Genomic DNA, 16,991 nt, shown 5'->3' with positions numbered 1-16,991 from the left:
TCTCTAATGAATAAATAAAAAAACCCAAGAAACACCTACTCCTTAAGTTAACGAACGAATGAATAGAAAAAACCAGGAAACACCTACTCCCTAAGTTAATGAAAGAATAGAAAAAAACCAAGAAACACCTACTCCCTAAGTTGATGAATGAATGAATAGAAAAAAAACAAGAAACACGTACTCCCTAAGTTGATGAATGAATAGAAAAAAAACCAAGGACCACTTACTACCTAAGTTAGGGTAATAAAAAACCTAACAAACAAGCACGTAAAATTAACTTTTCACACAAATAACGAAACTGATAAAAAAAAGGTAACGATAAGTTTTCATAAAGACAGCATTAAGAAGATAAGATATTGAAAACGCAAACGGCAATTCGTAATGTTTCTAGTTTTTGAAAACTGATACTAATTCTCCCCATGGGGAGGTGCACCGTTCCTGGAAGTACTGCAATACCAGGTCGATGCGTGGAGTGGACGGAGCAAGCCCCTATTCCATCTCCCTGTTCCAAAAACCCATTTAATATGTTGTCCTCGGATAGAGGACGTATCAGATATTAAACTAGGGAGGAGGGGAGGGAGGAGGGTGGAAGGGAGGGGTTGACGGTTGGCGCTGGTACAGAGGGATTCTAGGGAAGAGATGAACGGGATGGGTAGGGATGGGGGAGAGACGGAGGGAAAGAGCCGGGAAGGTGAGGACGGGGAAGGGCAAATGGGAGCAAGGGAATTGATAGGGCTGACGGTTGGAGCTGGTACAGAGGGATTCTAGGGAGGGGACGGGCCAGGCACTGCGCTAAACCCCAAGGGTAAATCAAACTGATCAGGTTGTATACAATCTGTGGCCAACGTGGGGTTCACAGTCTTGATTCCCCTTTTTTGGACGATGTAATTTAAGACACGGAGAGACAAGATGTCCCGAACCCCACAATAAAAGAAACAAGCCGAAACAACATGGATTCCGAGGTTCCCTCCCACCCAAAAAAACATACTTTACACCAGAACCAAGCCAATCTCCCTCTAGGTAGAACTCGTAAGAGTGGGAGCTAGAAGAAACTTCCCATTCTCACTAAGGTCTGCTTTTAAAAACTGAGAAATTGATCTCCCCGGAGGGAGGTGCACCGTTCCTGGAAGTACTGCAATACCAGGTCGATGCGTGGAGTGGACGGAGCAAGCCCCTACTCCATCTCCCTGTTCCAAAAATCCATTTAATATGTTGTCCTCGGATAGAGGACGTATCAGATATTAAACTGATAAGAACAGATACTACACTTGATCTTAGCCAAAAGGCCGAGAAGCGATAACTCCATCACCTGCGCTCCGCCCAGGCCCCCCTCTCCCGCTCCTCTGCACCTCATGACGACACGGTTTTCCCACTTCCCATGGTGCCCTAGTGGCTCCTTATTTGCATCTCCCCGCCCACCTCTGCTTCCTCGGAAGAGGCGGGGAAACTTCCTCTGGTAGAGAAAAAAACGCTGATATTTTGACAGCTGAAAGAGATCAATCAATTGTATTTCCTGAGAGCCTACTTGGTGCAAAACACCGGACTAAGGGCTTGGAAGAGTATCCTATGACAGCGTTGGTAGACAATCCCTCGCCCACAGAGTTGACTTTAAAGAGAAGGGGAGACAGACATTAAAAGAAATTACACATAGGGAAAATAGTAGAGGATGAGGATTTGGACAGAATACCGGTGGGCCTGAGGATGGGGAGGAGATCCAGTGGGTTCCGATCCGAATGCAGAGGGGACGAGGAAAGGAGGGTAGATAGGAGAAATGGAGGCTTAGTCAGGGAAGGCCTCTTGGAGGAGACAGGATTTTAGGAGAGCTCTGAAGGTAGGCTGTGGAGGTCCGTCGCCCTGAAGGAGAAAAGTCCAGGCCAGGCAAGGATGTGGGCAATGAGTCAGGGAAGGCCTCTTGGAGGAGACAGGGGAGAGGAGGAACGGTGCGAAAATGACATTGGGGTGCGAGAAGGAAACCGACCCTCCTCTTTTCCCGGTGAGTCTGGCGGAGTGAGAGAGAAAAAGAGACTCTCCAGCTGGAGAGAATGGCGGAAGAGACCGTGTCATCAGGAGTGAGCCATGTTTCGGTTTCGGCGAGGAGGAGGAGAGAGCGGAAAAGGAATGGGTCCAGGATGACAGGGAGCTTACCTATAAAGGAGCGGGGGTTCCAGAGGCCACACTTGGTAGCAGCTGTGGAGGGAGGGGAGGGAGGAAGGAGGAGGGAGGGGAGAGAGTTTGGATTGGGATGAGTTGGAGGGGAGAGGGAGATGAGGGGTGGAGATGGGAAAGGAGAACTGGGGTGGGATGGGGTGGGGAGGAGGGGAGGGTGGAGACTGGAAGGGAGGGGTTGACGGTTGGCGCTGGTACAGTGGGATTCTAGGGAAGGGATGAACAGGAAGGGTGGGGATGAGGGGGGTGGGGAAGAGCCGGGAAGGTGAGGACTGGGAAGGGCAAATGGGAGCAAGGGAATTGATAGGGCTGAATGTTGGCGCTGGTACAGAGGGGTTCTAGGGAGGGGACGGGCCAGGCACTGCACTAAACCCCAGCGTAAATCAAACTGATCAGGTTGTATACAATCTGTGGCCAACGTGAGGCTCACAGTCTTGGTTCCCCTTTTTTAGACGATGTAATCCAAGACACCGAGGAACAAGATGTCCCAAACCCCACCATAAAAGAAGGAAGCCAAAACAACACTGATTCTGAGGGTTTCCCCCACCCAAAGAGACATACTTTACAACACAGTCAGGCCAATCTCCTTCTTCCTGAACGGAACTTTTGAGAGAAGAATGGGAACTGCAAAGATACTTTCGTTTTCACTAGAATCTGACTTTAAAAACGTAAGAAGAGATCTCCCCGGAGGGAGGTGCACCGTTCCTGGAAGTACTGCAATACCAGGCCGATGCGTGGAGTGGACGGAGCAAGCCCCTATTCCATCTCCCTGCTCCAAAAATCCATTTAATATGTTGTCCTCGGATAGAGGACGTATCAGATATTAAACTGATAAGAACAGATACTACACTTGATCTTAGCCAAAAGGCCGAGAAGCGATAACTCCGTTTTTCGTGCTCCGCCCGGCCCTCCCTCTCCCGCTCCTCTGCAGCTCATGACGACACGGTTTTCCCACTTCCCACGGTGCCCGAGTGGCTCCTTATTTGCATCTCCCCGCCCACCTCTGCTTCCCCGGAAGAGGCGGGGAAACTTCCTCTGGTAGAGAAAAAAAATGCGGATATTTTGACAGCTGAAAGAGATCAATCAATTGTATTTACTGAGCGCCTACTTTGTGCAAAACACCGGACTAAGGGCTTGGAAGAGTATACTATGACAGCGTTGGTAGACAATCCCTCGCCCACAGAGTTGACTTTAAAGAGAAGGGGAGACAGACATTAAAAGAAATTACACATAGGGAAAATAGTAGAGGATGAGGATTTGGACAGAATACCGGTGGGCCCGAGGATGGGGAAGAGATCCAGTGGGTTGAGATCCGAATGCATAGGGGACGAGGAAAGGAGGGTAGATAGGAGAAATGGAGGCTTAGTCAGGGAAGGCCTCTTGGAGGAGACAGGATTTTAGGAGAGCTTTGAAGGTAGGTTGTGGAAGTCCGTCGCCATGAAGGAGAAAAGTCCAGCCCAGGCAAGGATGTGGGCAATGAGTCAGGGAAGGCCTCTTGGAGGAGACAGGGGAGAGGAGGAATGGTACGAAAATGACATTGGGGTGCGAGAAGGAAACCGACCCTCCTCTTTTCTCGGTGAGTCTGGGGGAGTGAGAGAATCAATCAATCAATCAATCATATTTATTGAGTGCTCACTGTGTGCAGAGCACTGTACTAAGCGCTTGGGAAGTACAAGCTGGCAACATATAGAGCCAGTCCCTACCCAACAGTGGGCTCACAGTCTAGAAGGGGGAGACAGAGAACAAAACCAAACATACTAACAAAATAAAATACATAGAAAAGATAGGTATAAGTAAAATAGAGTAATAAATTTGTACAAACATATATACATATATACAGGTACTGTGGGGAAGAGAAGGAGGTAAGATGCGGGAGATGGGGAGGGGGACGAGGGGGAGAGGAAGGAAGGGGCTCAGTCTGGGAAGGCCTCCTGGAGGAGGTGAGCTCTCAGCAGGGCCTTGAAGGGAGGAAGAGAGCTAGCTTGGTGGATGGGCAGAGGGAGGGCATTCCGGGCCCGGGGGAGGACGTGGGCCGGGGGTCGATGGTGGGACAGGAGGGCTGAGGAGGTGCGAATGAGGTTGTCGTTAATGTAACTTGGTGCTAACAAGGGCCTTTTTCCCGGGGTGCGGGGGGAGGAGAGTCAGTCAGGACCGGAGCGGGAAGGGGGGTTGGGGGCACTATAAGGAAGGTCGCTTAAGTGGGTGGGGGTGGAAGCAGGGGGCGTCTACGGCGGCGCTCGGAGGAGAGGAGCCTTCCGGGAGCAGCGGGGGCCACGCGGTGTGATGGCGAGCGGGCCTCTCGGGAACGGAGTCCCGGGCGAGAAGAAACTCTCCCGCTGGAGAGAGTGGCGGAAGAGACCGTGTCATCCGGAGTGAGCCATGTTTCGGATTTGGTGGGGAGGAGGAGAGCGGAAAAGGAATGGGTCCAGGATGAAAGGGAGCTTACCTATAATGGAGCGGGGGGTTCCAGAGGCCACACTTGGCAGCAGCTGTGGAGGGAGGGGAGGGAGGAGGAAGGGGGGAGGGTTTGGATTGGGATGAGTTGGCGGGGAGGGGGGTGAGGGTTGGCGATGAGAAAGGAGAACTGGGATGGGATGGGGTGGGGAGGAGGGGAGGGACGAGATTGGAAGGGAGGGGTTGACGGTTGGCGCTGGTACAGAGGGATCCTGGGGAGGGGATGAACGGTAGGGGTGGGGATGGGGGAGACGGAGGGAAAGAGCCGGGAAGGTGAGGACTGGGAAGGGCAAATGGGAGCAGGGGAATTGATAGGGCTGACGGTTGGCGCTGGTACAGAGGGACTCTAGGGAGGAGAAGGGCCAGGCACTGCACTAAACTCCAGCGTAAATCAGACATATCAGGTTGCGCACAATCAGTGGCCAACGTGGGCTTCACAGTCTTGGTTCCCAATTTTTAGGTGATGTAATTTAAGACATCGAGGGGCAAGATGTCCGTCCCACACCCCACAATAAGAGAAACAAACCAAAAAAACATTGATTCTGAGGCTCCCTCCCAAAGAAACATAGTTTACAACAGAATCAGGCTGATCTCCTCTCTAAGGAAAAGTAATACGACCTAAAAGAAACTTTTCACTGAAGTCTGCATTTAGAAACTGAGAAAGCGATCTCCCCAGAGGGAGGTGCACCGTTCCTGGAAGTACTGCAATACCAGGTCGATGCGTGGAGTGGACGGAGCAAGCCCCTATTCCATCTCCTTATTCCAAAAATCCATTTAATATGTTGTCCTCGGATAGAGGACGTATCAGATATTAAACTGATAAGAACAGATACTACACTTGATCTTAGCCAAAAGGCCGAGAAGCGATAACTCCATCAGCTGCGCTCCGCCCAGGCCCACCTCTCCCGCTCCTCTGCACCTCATGACGACACGGTTTTCCCACTTCCCACGGTGCCCTAGTGGCTCCTTATTTGCATCTCCCCGCCCACCTCTGCTTCCTCGGAAGAGGCGGGGAAATTTCCCCTGGTAGAGAAAATAAATGCGGATATTTTGACAGCTGAAAGAGATCAATCAATTGTATCTACTGAGAGCCTACTGTGTGCAAAACACCGGACTAAGGGCTTGGAAGAGTATACTATGACAGCGTTGGTAGACAATCCCTCGCCCACAGAGTTGACTTTGAAGAGAGGGGGAGACAGGCATTAAAAGAAATTACTGATAAGCATAATAGTAGAGGATGAGGATTTCGAAAGAATACCGGTGGGCCTGAGGATGGGGAGGAGATCCAGTGGGTTGAGATCCGAATGCATAGGGGACGAGGAAAGGAGGGTAGATAGGAGAAATGGAGGCTTAGTCAGGGAAGGCCTCTTGGAGGAGACAGGATTTTAGGAGAGCTTTGAAGGTAGGTTGTGGAGGTCCGTCGCCATGAAGGAGAAAAGTCCAGCCCAGGCAAGGATGTGGGCAATGAGTCAGGGAAGGCCTCTTGGAGGAGACAGGGGAGAGGAGGAATGGTACGAAAATGACATTGGGGTGCGAGAAGGAAACCGACCCTCCTCTTTTCCTGGTAAGTCTGGGGGAGTGAGAGAAAAAGAGACTCTTCCGCTGGAGAGAGTGGCGGAAGAGACCGTGTCATCAGGAGTGAGCCATGTTTCGGTTTCGGCGAGGAGGAGAGAGCGGAAAATGAATGGGTCCAGGATCAAAGGGCGCTTACCTATAACGGAGCGGGGGTTCCAAAGGCCACACTTGGTAGCAGCTGTGGAGGGAGGGGAGGGAGGAGGAAGGGGGGAGGGTTTGGATTGGGATGAGTTTGCGGGGAGAGGGGGATGGGGGGGATGGCACATGTCCAAGACCGAACTCCTTGTCTTCCCTCCCAAACCCAGCCCTCTCCCTGACTTTCCCATCTCTGTTGATGGCACTACCATCCTTCCCGTCTCACAAGCCCACAACCTTGGTGTCATCCTCGACTCTGCTCTCTCAGTCACCCCTCACATCCAAGCCGTCACCAAAGCTTGCCGGTCTCAGCACCGCAACATTGCCAAGATCCACTCTTTCCTCTCCATCCAAATCGCTACCCTGCTCGTTCAAGCTCTCATCCTATCCCGTCTGGACTACTGCATCAGCCTTCTCTCTGATCTCCCATCCTCGTGTCTCTCCCCACTTCAATCCATACTTCACGCTGCTGCCCGGATTGTCTTTGTCCAGAAACGCTCTGGGCATGTTACTCCCCTCCTCAAAAATCTCCAGTGGCTACCAATCAATCTCTGCTCTCACCTCGCCCCCTCCTCCCTCATCTCCCTTCTGTCCTTCTCCAGCCCAGCCCGCACCCTCTGCTCCTCTGCCACTGCTCACCTCCTCACTGGGCCTCGTTCTTGCCTGTCCCGCTATCGACCCCCGGCCCACGTCATCCCCCTGGCCCGGAATGGCCTCCCTCTGCCCATCCGCCAAGCTGGCTCTCTTCCTCCCTTCAAGGCCCTGCTGAGAGCTCACCTCCTCCAGGAGGCCTTCCCAGACTGAGCCCCTTCCTTCCTCTCCCCCTCGTCGCCCTCTCCATCCCCCCATCTCACCTCCTTCCCTTCCCCACAGCACCAGTATATATGTATATATGGTTGTACATATTTATTACTGTATTTTACTTGTACATGTCTATTCTATTTATTTTATTTTACTAGTATGTTTGGTTTTGTTCTCTATCTCCCCCTTCTAGACTGTGAGCCCACTGTTGGGTAGGGACTGTCTCTATATGTTGCCAGTTTGTACTTCCCAAGCGCTTAGTCCAGTGCTCTGCACACAGTAAGCGCTCAGTAAATATGATTAATTGAAAGGAGAACTGGGATGGGGTGGGGAGGAGGTTGGAAGGGAGGGGTTGACGGTTGGCACTGGTACAGAGGGATTCTAGGGAAGGGATGAACGGGAGTGGTGGGGAGGGGGAGACGAAGGGAAGGAGCCGGGAAGGTGAGGACTGGGAAGGGCAAATGGGAGCAGGGGAATTGATAGAGCTGACGGTTGGCGCTGGTACAGAGGGATTCTAGGGAGGGGACGGGGCAGGCACTGTACTAAACTCCGGCGTAAATCAAACTGATCAGGTTGTGCATTATCTGTGGCCAACGTGGGCTTCACAGTCTTGGTTCCCACTTACTAGAAGATGTAACTTAAGACACCGAAGGACAAGATGTCCCAAACCCCACAATAAAAGAAACGAGCCGAAATAACATTGATTCTGAGGTTCCCTCCCATCCAAAGAAACCTACTTTACACCAGAACCAGGCCAATCTCCCTCTAGACAAAACTAATAAGAATACGAGCTAGAAGAAACTTTCCGTTCTCACTAAAGTCTGCTTTTAGAAACTGAGAAAGACGTGGGCCGGGGGTCGATGGTGGGACAGGAGGGCTGAGTAGGTGCAAATGAGGTTGTCGTTAATGTAACTTGGTGATAACAAGGGCCTTTTTCCCGGGGTGCGGGGGTGGGCGGAGAGTTAGTCAGGACCGGAGCGGGAAGGGGGGTTGGGGGCACTATAAGGAAGGTCACTTAAGTGGGTGGAGGTGGAAGCAGGGGGCGTCTACGGCGGCGCTCGGAGGAGAGGAGCCTTCCGGGAGCAGCGGGGGCCACGCGGTGTGATGGCGAGCGGGCCTCTCGGGAACGGAGTCCCGAGCAAGAAAAGACTCTCCCGCTGGAGAGAGTGGCGGAAGAGACCGTGTCATCCGGAGTGAGCCATGTTTCGGATTTGGTGGGGAGGAGGAGAGCGGAAAAGGAATGGGTCCAGGATGAAAGGGAGCTTACCTATAACGGAGCGGGGGTTCCAGAGGCCACACTTGGCAGCAGCTGTGGAGGGAGGGGAGGGAGGAGGAAGGGGGGAGGGTTTGGATTAGGATGAGTTGGAGGGGAGGGGGGTGAGGGTTGGCGATGGGAAAGGAGAACTGGGATGGGATGGGGTGGGGAGGAGGGGAGGGACGAGATTGGAAGGGAGGGGTTGACGGTTGGCGCTGGTACAGAGGGATCCTGGGGAAGGGATGAACGGGAGAGGTGCGGATGGGGGAGACGGAGGGAAAGAGCCGGGAAGGTGAGGACTGGGAAGGGCAAATGGGAGCAAGGGAATTGATAGGGCTGACGGTTGGCGCTGGTACAGGGGACTCTAGGGAGGGGAAGGGCCAGGCACTGCACTAAATAAACTCCGGCGTAAATCAAACTGATCAGGTTGTGCACAATCTGTGGCCAGCGTGGACTTCACTGTCCTGGTTCCTATTTTTTAGGCGATGTAATTTAAGACATCGAGGGGCAAGATGACCCGAACCCCACAAAAGAAGAAGCAAGCCTAAATAACACTGATTCTGAGGGTTTCCCCCACCCGCAGAAACATACTTTACAACACAATCAGGCCAATCTTCTTCATCCTAAACAGAACTTCTGGGAGAAGAAAGCGAACTACAAAGGTACTTTTCTTCTCACTAAAATCTGACTTTAAAAACTTAAGAAGAGAACTCCCCGGAGGGAGGTGCACCGTTCCTGGAGGTACTGCAATACCAGGTCGATGCGTGGAGTGGACGGAGCAAGCCCCTATTCCATCTCCCTGCTCCAAAAATCCATTTAATATGTTGTCCTCGGATAGAGGACGTATCAGATATTAAACTGATAAGAACAGATACTACACTTGATCTTAGCCAAAAGGCCGAGAAGCGATAACTCCACTGGTCGTGCGTCGCCCAGGCCTCCCTCTCCCTCCCCTCTGCAGCTCATGACGAGACGGTTTTCCCACTTCCCATGGTGCTCTAGTGGCTCCTTATTTGCATCTCCCCGCCCACTGCCGCTTCCTCCGAAGGGGGGGAATTTCCTCTGGTAGAGAAAAAAAAGGCTGAGATTTTGACAGCTGAAAGAGATCAATCAATTGTATTTACTGAGCGCCTACTTTGTGCAAAACACGGTACTAAGCTCTTGGAAGAGTATACTAGGATAGCGTTGGTAGACAATCCCTCGCCCACAAAGAGGTGTCTTTAAAGAGAAGGGGAGACAGACATTAAAAGAAATTACTGATAAGGATAATAGTAGAGGATGAGGATTTGGACAGAATACCGGTGGGCCTGAGAATGGGGAGGAGATCCAGTGGGTTGAGATCCGAATGCAGAGGGGACGAGGAAAGGAGGGTAGATAGGAGAAATGGAGGCTTAGTCAGGGAAGGCCTCTTGGAGGACACGGGATTTTAGTAGAGCTTTGAAGGTAGGTTGTGGAGGTCCGTCGCCCTGAAGGAGAAAAGTCCAGACCAGGCAAGGATGTGGGCAATGAGTCAGGGAAGGCCTCTTGGAGGAGACAGGGGAGAGGAGGAATGGTACGAAAATGACATTGGGGTGCGAGAAGGAAACCGACCCTCCTCTTTTCCCGGTGAGTCTGGGGGAGTGAGAGAATCAATCAATCAATCGTATTTATTGAGCGCTTACTGTGTGCAGAGCACTGTACTAAGAGCTTGGGAAGTACAAGCTGGCAACATAAGTCCCTACCCGACAGTGGGCTCACAGTCTAGAAGGGGGAGACAGAGAACAAAACCAAACATACTAACAAAATAAAATAAATAAAATAGATAGGTACAAGTAAAATAAATAGAATAATAAATTTGTGCAAACATATATACATATATACAGGTGTTGTGGGGAAGGGAAGGAGGTAAGATGCGGGGGATGGAGGGGGGACGAGGGGGAGAGGAAGGAAGGGGCTCCATCTGGGAAGGCCTCCTGGAGGAGGTGAGCTCTCAGCAGGGCCTTGAAGGGAGGAAGAGAGCCAGCTTGGCGGATGGGCAGAGGGAGGGCATTCCAGGCCCGGGGGAGGATGTGGGCCGTGGGTCGATGGCGGGACAGGAACGCTGAGTAGGTGCAAATGAGGTTGTCGTTAATGTAACTTGGTGCTAACAAGGGCCTTTTTCCCGGGGTGCGGGGGAGAGAGTCATTCAGGACCGGGAAGAGGGTTTGGGGGGCACTATAAGGAAGGTCGCTTAAGTGTGTGGGGGGGGTGGAAGCAGGGGGCGTCTATGGGGCGCTCTGAGGAGAGGAGCCTTCCGGGAGCAGTGGGGGCCTCTCGGGAACGGAGTCCCGGGCAAGAAGAGACTCTCCCGCTGGAGAGAGTGGCGCAAGAGACTCTGTCATCTGGAGTGAGCCATGTTTCGGTTTTGGCGAAGAGGAGGAGAGCAGAAAAGGAATGGGTCCAGGATGAAAGGGAGCTTACCTATAACGGAGCGGGACTTCCGAAGGCCACACTTGGCAGCAGCTGTGGAGGGAGGGGAGGGAGGAGGAAGGGGGGAGGGTTTGGATTGGGATCAGTTGACGGGGAGCGGGGGATGAGGGGTGGCCATGGGAAAGGAGAACTGGAGTGGGGTGGGGAGGAGGAGAGGGAGGAGATTGGAAGGGAGGGGTTGACGGTTGGCGCTGGTACAGGGGACTCTAGGGAGGGGAAGGGCCAGGCACTGCACTAAACTCCGGCGTAAATCAAACAGATCAGGTTGCGCACAATCTGTGGCCAACGTGGGGTTCATAGTCTTGGTTCCCACTTATTAGACGATGTAATTTAAGGCACCCAGGGACAAAATGCCCCAAATCTCACAATAACAGAAACAAGCAGAAAGAACACTGATTCTGAAGCTCCCTCCCGACCAAGGAAATATGCTTTACAACAGCATCAACCCAAATTTGCACAACTAATAAGAACACGAGCCAAAAGAAACTTTTTGCTTTCACTAAAATCTGCCTTTAGAAACATAAGTGATTTCCCCGTGGGGAGGTGCACCGTTCCTGGAAGTACTGCAATACCAGGTCGATGCATGGAGTGGACGGAGCAAGCCCCTATTCCATCTCCCTGCTCCAAAAGTCCATTTAATATGTTGTCCTTGGATAGAGGACGTATCAGATATTAAACTGATAAGAACAGATACTACACTTGATCTTAGCCAAAAGGCCGAGAAGCGATAACTCCGTCGTTCGTGCTCCGCCCGGCCCCCCCCTCCCGCTCCTCTGGAGCTCATGACGACACGGTTCTCCCACTTCCCATGGTGCCCGAATGGCTCCTTATTTGCATCTCCCCGCCCACCTCCGCTTCCTCGGAAGAGGCGGGGAAATTTCCTCTGGTAGAGAAAAAAAACGCTGATATTTTGACACCTGAAAGAGATCAATCAATTGTATTTACTGAGAACCTACTTTGTGCAAAACACCGGACTAAGGGCTTGGAAGAGTATACTATGACAGCGTCGGTACACAATCCCTCACCCACAGAGAGTTTACTTTAAAGAGAGGGGAAGACAGACATTAAAAGAAATTACACATAGGGAAAATAGTAGAGGATGAGGATTTGGACAGCATACCGGTGGGCCTGAGGATGGGGTGGAGATCCCGTGGGTTTAGATCCGAATGCAGAGGGGATGAGGAAAGGAGGGTAGATAGGAGAAATGGAGGCTTAGTCAGGGAAGGCCTCTTGGAGGAGACAGGATTTTAGGAGAGCTTTGAAGGTAGGTTGTGGAGGTCCGTCGCCATGAAGGAGAAAAGTCCAGGCCAGGCAAGGATGTGGGCAATGAGTCAGGGAAGGCCTCTTGGAGGAGACAGGGGAGAGGAGGAAAGGTACGAAAATGACATTGGGGTGCGAGAAGGAAACCGACCCTCCTCTTTTCCCGGTGAGTCTGGGGGAGTGAGAGAATCAATCAATCAATCGTATTTATTGAGCGCTTACTGTGTGCAGAGCACTGGACTAAGAGCTTGGGAAGTACAAGCTGGCAACATATAGAGACAGTCCCTACCCGACAGTGGGCTCACAGTCTAGAAGGGGGAGACAGAGAACAAAACCAAACATACTAACAAAATAAAATAAATAGAATAGATAGGTACAAGTAAAATAGAGTAATAAATATGTACAAACATATATACATATATACAGGTGCTGTGGGGAAGGGAAGGAGGTAAGATGGGGGGGATGGAGAGGGGGACGATGGGGAAAGGAAGGAAGGGGCTCAGTGTGGGAAGGTCTCCTGGAGGAGGTGAACTCTCAGTAGGGCCTTGAAGGGAGGAAGGGAGCTAGCTTGGCAGATGGGCAAAGGGAGGGCATTCCAGGCCCGGGGGAGGACGTGGGTCGGGGGTCGATGGCGGGACAGGAACGCTGAGTAGGTGCAAATGAGGTTGTCGTTAATGTAACTTGGTGCTAACAAGGGCCTTTTTCCCGGGGTGCGGGGGGGAGAGAGTCAGTCAGGACCGGGAAGGGGGTTTGGGGGGGGCACTATAAGGAAGGTCGCTTAAGTGTGTGGGGGGGTGGAAGCAGGGGGCGTCTATGGGGCGCTCTGAGGAGAGGAGCCTTCCGGGAGCAGTGGGGGCCTCTCGGGAACGGAGTCCCGGGCGAGAAGAGACTCTCCCGCTGGAGAGAATGGCGCAAGAGACTGTGTCATCTGGAGTGAGCCATGTTTCGGTTTTGGCGAAGAGGAGGAGAGCAGAAAAGGAATGGGTCCAGGATGAAAGGGAGCTTACCTATAACGGAGCGGGACTTCCGAAGGCCACACTTGGCAGCAGCTGTGGAGGGAGGGGAGGGAGGAGGAAGGGGGGAGGGTTTGGATTGGGATGAGTTGACGGGGAGCGGGGGATGAGGGGTGGCGACGGGAAAGGAGAACTGGAGTGGGGTGGGGAGGAGGAGAGGGAGGAGATTGGAAGGGAGGGGTTGACGGTTGGCGCTGGTACAGAGGGATCCTGGGGAGGGGATGAATGGGAGGGGTGGGGATGGGGGAAAGGGGGGGAAAGAGCCGGGAAGATGAGGACAGGGAAGGGCAAATGGGAGCAGGGGAATTGATAGGGCTGACGGTTGGCGCTGGTACAGAGGGACTCTAGGGAGGGGAAGGGCCAGGCACTGCACTAAACTCCAGCGTAAATCAGACATATCAGGTTGCGCACAATCTGTGGCCAACGTGGGCTTCACAGTCTTGGTTCCCACTTATTAGACGATGTAATTTAAGACACCGAGGAACAAAATGTCCCAAACTTCACAATAACAGAAACAAACAGAAAGAACACTGATTCTGAAGCTCCCTCCCGACCAATAAAATATACTTTACAACAACATCAACCCGCATATGCAGAACTAATAAGAATACAAGCCAAAAGAAACTTTTTGCTTTCACTAAAAATCTTCTTTTAAGAAACATAGGAAGTAATCTCCCCGGAGGGAGGTACACCGTTCCTGGAAGTACTGCAATACCAGGTCGATGCGTGGAGTGGACGGAGCAAGCCCCTATTCCATCTCCCTGCTCCAAAAATCCATTTAATATGTTGTCCTCGGATAGAGGACGTATCAGATATTAAACTGATAAGAACAGATACTACACTTGATCTTAGCCAAAAGGCCGAGAAGCGATAACTCCGTCGTTCGTGCTCCGCCCGGCCCCCCCCTCCCGCTCCTCTGGAGCTCATGACGACACGGTTCTCCCACTTCCCATGGTGCCCGAATGGCTCCTTATTTGCATCTCCCCGCCCACCTCCGCTTCCTCGGAAGAGGCGGGGAAATTTCCTCTGGTAGAGAAAAAAAAGGCTGATATTTTGACAGCTGAAAGAGATCAATCAATTGTATTTACTGAGAACCTACTTTGTGCAAAACACCGGACTAAGGGCTTGGGAGAGTACACTATGACAGCGTCGGTACACAATCCCTCACCCACAGAGAGTTTACTTTAAAGAGAGGGGAAGACAGACATTAAAAGAAATTACACATAGGGAAAATAGTAGAGGATGAGGATTTGGACAGAATACCGGTGGGCCTGAGGATGGGGTGGAGATCCCATGGGTTCAGATCCGAATGCAGAGGGGATGAGGAAAGGAGGGTAGATAGGAGAAATGGAGGTTTAGTCAGGGAAGGCCTCTTGGAGGAGACAGGATTTTAGGAGAGCTTTGAAGGTAGGTTGTGGAGGTCCGTCGCCATGAAGGAGAAAAGTCCAGGCCAGGCAAGAATGTGGGCAATGAGTCAGGGAAAGCCTCTTGGAGGAGACAGGGGAGAGGAGGAATGGTACGAAAATGACACTGGGGTGCGAGAAGGAAACCGACCCTCCTCTTTTCCAAGTGAGTCTGGGGGAGTGAGAGAATCAATCAATCAATCAATCGTATTTATTGAGCGCTTACTGTGTGCAGAGCACTGTACTAAGCGCTTGGGAAGTACAAGCTGGCAACATATAGAGACAGTCCCTACCCGACAGTGGGCTCACAGTCTAGAAGGGGGGAGACAGAGAACAAAACCAAACATACTAACAAAATAAAATAAATAGAATAGATAGGTACAAGTAAAATAAATAGAATAATAAATTTGTGCAAACATATATACATATATACAGGTGTTGTGGGGAAGGGAAGGAGGTAAGATGGGGGGGATTGAGGGGGGACGAGGGGGAGAGGAAGGAAGGGGCTCCATCTGGGAAGGCCTCCTGGAGGATGTGAGCTCTCAGTAGGGCCCTTGAAGGGAGGAAGAGAGCTAGCTTGGCGGATGGGCAGAGGGAGGCCATTCCAGGCCCGGGGGAGGACGTGGGCCGGGGGTCGATGGCGGGACAGGAGGGCTGAGTAGGTACGAATGAGGTTGTCGTTAATGTAACTTGGTGCTAACAAGGGCCTTTTTCCCAGGGTGGGGGGAGGGGAAGAGTCAGTCAGGACCGGGAAGGGGGGTTGGGGGCACTATAAGGAAGGTCGCTTAAATGAGGTGGGGGGGTGGAAGCAGGGGGCATCTATGGCGGCGCTCGGAGGAGAGAAGCCTTCCGGGAGCAACGGGAGCCACGCGGTGTGATGGCGGGCGGGCGGGTGGTCGGGCCTCTCGGGAACGGAGTCCCGGGCGAGAAGAAACTCTCCCGCTGGAGAGAGTGGCAGATGAGACCTTGTCATCTGGAGTGAGCCATGTTTCGGATTTGGCGGGGAGGAGGAGAGCGGAAAAGGAATGGGTCCAGGATGAAAGGGAGCTTACCTATAACGGAGCAGGGCTTCCAAAGGCCACACTTGGCAGCATCTGTGGAGGGAGGGGAGGGAGGAGGAAGGGGAGAGGGTTTGGATTGGGATGAGTTGACGGGGAGCGGGGGATGAGGGGTGACGATCCCTCTGCCCATCCGCCAAGCTAGCTCTCTTCCTCCCTTCAAGGCCCTGCTGAGAGCTCACCTCCTCCAGGAGGCCTTCCCACACTCAGCCCCTTAATTCCTCTCCCCCTCGTCCCCCTCTCCATCCCCCCATCTTACCTCCTTCCCTTCCCCACAGGACCTGTATATATGTATATATGTTTGTACAGATTTATTACTCTATTTTACTTGTACCTATCTATTCTATTTATTTTATTTTGTTAGTATGTTTGATTTTGTTCTCTGTCACCCCCTTTTAGACTGTGAGCCCACCGTCGGGTAGGGACTGTCTCTATATGTTGCCAATTTGTACTTCCCAAGCGCTTAGTACAGTGCTCTGCACACAGTAAGCGCTCAATCAATACGATTGATGATGATGATGAAAGAACTGGGGTGGGGTGGGAAGGAGGAGAGGGAGGAGATTGGAAGGGAGGGGTTGACGGTTGGCGCTGGTACAGAGGATTCTAGGGAAGGGATGAACAGGAAGGGTGGGGATGGGGGAAAGGGGGGGAAAGAGCCGGGAAGGTGAGGACTGGGAAGGGCAAATGGGAGCAGGGGAATTGATAGAGCTGACGGTTGGCGCTGGTACTGAGGGGTTCTGGGGAGGGGAAGGGCCAGGCACTGCACTAAACTCCAGCGTAAATCAAACTGATCAGGTTGCGCACAATCTGTGGCCAACGTGGGGCTCACAGTCTTGGTTCCCGTTTCTTAGACGATGTAATTTAAGACACCGAGGGACAAGATACCCCAAATCCCACAATAAAAGAAGTAAGCCAAAACAACACTAATTCTGAGGCTCCCTCCCACCCAAAGAAACATACTTTATACCAGTATCAGGCGAATCTCCTTTTCCCTGGACAGAACTTATAGGGCTACAAGCTATGAAAGGACTGTTCATTCTCACTCAAATCTTTTTTTAGAAATTTAAGAAGTAATCTCCCCGGGGGGAGGTGCACCGTTCCTGGAAGTACTGCAATACCAGGTCGATGCGTGGAGTGGACGGAGCAAGCCCCTATTCCATCTCCCTCTTCCAAAAATCCATTTAATATGTTGTCCTCGGATAGAGGACGTATCAGATATTAAACTGATAAGAACAGATACTACACTTGATCTTAGCCAAAAGGCCGAGAAGCGATAACTCCATTGCTCCTGCTCCACCCAGGACTCCCTCTCCCTCTCCTCTGCAGCTCACGACGACACGATTTTCCCCACTTCCCACAGTGCCCTAGTGGCTCCTTATTTGCATCTCCCCGCCCACCTCCGCTTCCTCGGAAGAGGCTGGGA

The 16,991-nt window shown here is 52.1% G+C and overlaps 7 non-coding genes and 1 pseudogene across 7 annotated transcripts; all 8 read right to left on the bottom strand.

Moving 5' to 3' along the window:
* Nucleotides 1-422: 422 nt before the first annotated feature.
* LOC119944325 lies at nt 423-581 on the bottom strand (annotated as a pseudogene).
* A 526-nt stretch (nt 582-1,107) lies between these two features.
* Nucleotides 1,108-1,298, bottom strand: LOC119944266. The gene has a single exon (XR_005455761.1). It is a non-coding gene; the product is annotated as a U2 spliceosomal RNA (small nuclear RNA).
* Nucleotides 1,299-2,855: 1,557 nt separating this feature from the next.
* Nucleotides 2,856-3,046, bottom strand: LOC119944254. The gene has a single exon (XR_005455750.1). It is a non-coding gene; the product is annotated as a U2 spliceosomal RNA (small nuclear RNA).
* A 2,251-nt stretch (nt 3,047-5,297) lies between these two features.
* LOC119944219 lies at nt 5,298-5,488 on the bottom strand. Its single transcript, XR_005455717.1, has one exon. It is a non-coding gene; the product is annotated as a U2 spliceosomal RNA (small nuclear RNA).
* Nucleotides 5,489-9,105: 3,617 nt separating this feature from the next.
* LOC119944230 lies at nt 9,106-9,296 on the bottom strand. The gene has a single exon (XR_005455728.1). It is a non-coding gene; the product is annotated as a U2 spliceosomal RNA (small nuclear RNA).
* Nucleotides 9,297-11,372: 2,076 nt separating this feature from the next.
* Nucleotides 11,373-11,563, bottom strand: LOC119944289. Its single transcript, XR_005455783.1, has one exon. It is a non-coding gene; the product is annotated as a U2 spliceosomal RNA (small nuclear RNA).
* Nucleotides 11,564-13,788: 2,225 nt separating this feature from the next.
* On the bottom strand, nt 13,789-13,979 carry LOC119944277. Its single transcript, XR_005455772.1, has one exon. It is a non-coding gene; the product is annotated as a U2 spliceosomal RNA (small nuclear RNA).
* Nucleotides 13,980-16,652: 2,673 nt separating this feature from the next.
* Nucleotides 16,653-16,843, bottom strand: LOC119944242. Its single transcript, XR_005455739.1, has one exon. It is a non-coding gene; the product is annotated as a U2 spliceosomal RNA (small nuclear RNA).
* Nucleotides 16,844-16,991: the final 148 nt, after the last annotated feature.

Source organism: Tachyglossus aculeatus, chromosome 22 (assembly GCF_015852505.1).
Source record: "Tachyglossus aculeatus isolate mTacAcu1 chromosome 22, mTacAcu1.pri, whole genome shotgun sequence".
NCBI classification, from domain to species: Eukaryota; Metazoa; Chordata; class Mammalia; order Monotremata; family Tachyglossidae; genus Tachyglossus; species Tachyglossus aculeatus.
The sequence above is the reverse complement of the archived record's forward strand: the minus strand, read 5'-3'. Positions and strand labels throughout refer to the sequence as shown.